Here is a 2,527-nt window from a genome sequence, read left to right as displayed (position 1 = left end):
TTTTTGGCCGAGCAGAGGGGTCGCTACTCCCTCCGGGCTATAACTCGACCCGCCCGTGGTACCAGCCTAAGTCGCTGGTGGGACTATCGTGTGGATGTACGGCCACGTCACTACCGGCCCGGCGTCCTGCTAACCGAGCTCGGCAGACCCAGATGGGACTCACGTAAGCGGGGCTTACAGGGCGCCTACAAACCCTGAATTTTCCCCGACGGTCCCACCCTTGGCATCAGGATCGTGGGTGCGCTACTACCCAAGGCCCCTTGGAGAGAGTGAGGCTGCCTCTCTCCGCCGGCAACCTTCCTTGCGGTGTACATAGGGACTCACGTAGCGGGACGCTTGTCCCGACGGTCCCCCTGGCTGCGGGAACGTGGGTTTGCCAGCCCCCATATGCTCGCAAAGCGAGCCCTCCCTGCGGGAACGCTAACGCTAACAATTAATCTGACTCTTCTTTATTTTTCGCTAAATTCTCCCGAACCGCTAACAATTACTCTCTTCCATTCCTTTATTCAACTGACCCGCTAACAATTACTCTCTTTTATTCTAACTGGTAACGATTACTCCGTTTTATTCTAACTGGTAACGATTACTCCGTTTTATTCTAACTGGTAACGATTACTCCGTTTTATTCTAACTGGTAACGATTACTCCCTTTTATTCTAACTGGTAACGATTACTCCCTTTTATTCTAACTGGTAACGATTACTCCGATTTGAATTGTGTCGCTACGCTTTTTATAATGATATCCCCAATGGGATGGCAGTCACGTGACAGTTCGTTCCGGTGGGAATCGCAATGTTGCAGGTTTTTAGAGTTCCCATGAGAGAACGTGGAGTTTGATGATTACAGGTTATGTTGAGTCATGGACACAAAAGCGTCCGCACCTGTGCGAACTGTGTGAGTGTGTTTTTAGTATTCTGTCTCGTTTCGCATGTTGTTTGTTTCCTTAAACTTGTGAATTTGTTTTAGCGCAAGAGGAGGAAGATATGTGAATGGTACGAGATGACGTGATCGACGTGCGTGTGTGAATATGTGCGAGGGATGATGCTGAAGTGGCGGTTTTCCATCCAAATAGGCACAGTGGCACCTTCGTTGGCGTCGTGTCCTGATGATCTTTTGACAATTTGGTTTTATTTGACAATATGAGATATATTTTGCTCCTTGTAGATTTATATGTCCATATTTGCTATATATTAAATCGTGTATATTTTATATTACTTTCTTGTTATTAGGTTATTAGTTGTGTAACTCCAGTTTCTGATCTATGGAAAGTGGTGAAACGTCTTCACGAAATACAATTTCATTCGTTTTCCTCCCTTGCATTGGCACGCTGTGAGTGGTGTCGACTTCCAGATGAGGTTTGTGCATCTTGATTATTATGCATTTAATGATAGATACTTTGTCAGAGGTTCCCATGCGGATTGTCTCGGTGTGTATCTTGTTATGATTTCTTTTATTTAGTTCATCCTGCTTCTTTCGTGTTTTATTCACTGCATATGATATTTCAGTGCAAGAAGAAGAAGAATTGTAAAGAATCCGTAAGTGGCCCTAGAAGACGCAGTCATCGTGTGAGGTATTGTCGGCAGGAACGAAGAGTCGAAGTTGTTGAGGAAGTCGTGTGACATTTGTATTGTTTCCGGTTATATACAACGCTATTTCACATATCTATGTATATATATATATATTATTATATTATTATATATTATTATACTAAATCTTCAGTTGGTTTAGTTGAATGTTCAGTAATGTAATTTTCACAAGGTGGTTTTGTATATTAGATGAGTAGTTGTTCGATATAATAATATGTGTATATATATATATACATTTCACAATGTAATTTTCCATTATGTAAAATATATATATGCATATGTATATGTGCGCGTATTGTTATTCTCATTGTTTCTCGGATCGTTAATTGGTTGAATATTCCGAAATGTGGATTTCGTATATAATTCTCTAGGTTCGTAGAAATGTAAATCTATATATTTATTTCTTTGCGTTTCAATGGTTTAATAACGTATACATACATACATATATATATATATATATACATATTATGAATTTTTCCCAAAGATACGCGTACGCATATGTATATCTATATATGTGTGTGTCGCAGAGTAATCTTGTATACAATTTTCACTTTTATTAGAATGCTGATGTAGTGTAGTATATTTTATTTCTTTTATATTTTATTAGATTACCAATTATTCAGATTCACGAAGTAGGTCACACACATAGATATGCATACACGTGTGTGCATACGCATGTGATATCGCAGAGGAATCTCATACATTTGAATCGCGACTTGTTTTATTAATTGGTTCATTTAATTATTTCATTTTATTTGTATTTTATATGTCATTGATGATTGGTTGTAGTGTTTCTTCTTATTGATTCATTTATTTCATTTTGATTGTCTGTCGTATAATTCTTTTTATTTTGATTAGTTAGTTATTAGTTAATTTATTATTATTGGTCGTGTTTAATTATTCATAAGTTATTGGTTCGTGGCGTCACGTGCGGAACGCGG

General features: G+C 38.7%; 1 long non-coding RNA gene across 1 annotated transcript; it reads left to right on the top strand.

Annotated features, from left to right (window-relative positions):
• The first annotated feature begins 906 nt into the window (after positions 1-906).
• On the top strand, positions 907-1,869 carry LOC126927444 (uncharacterized). Its single transcript, XR_007715488.1, has 2 exons — positions 907-1,355; positions 1,506-1,869. It is a non-coding gene; the product is annotated as an uncharacterized LOC126927444 (long non-coding RNA).
• Positions 1,870-2,527: the final 658 nt, after the last annotated feature.

Source organism: Bombus affinis, unplaced genomic scaffold (genome assembly GCF_024516045.1).
Source record: "Bombus affinis isolate iyBomAffi1 unplaced genomic scaffold, iyBomAffi1.2 ctg00000111.1, whole genome shotgun sequence".
Classification (NCBI taxonomy): domain Eukaryota; kingdom Metazoa; phylum Arthropoda; class Insecta; order Hymenoptera; family Apidae; genus Bombus; species Bombus affinis.
This window is presented reverse-complemented; position numbering and strand designations above follow the sequence as displayed.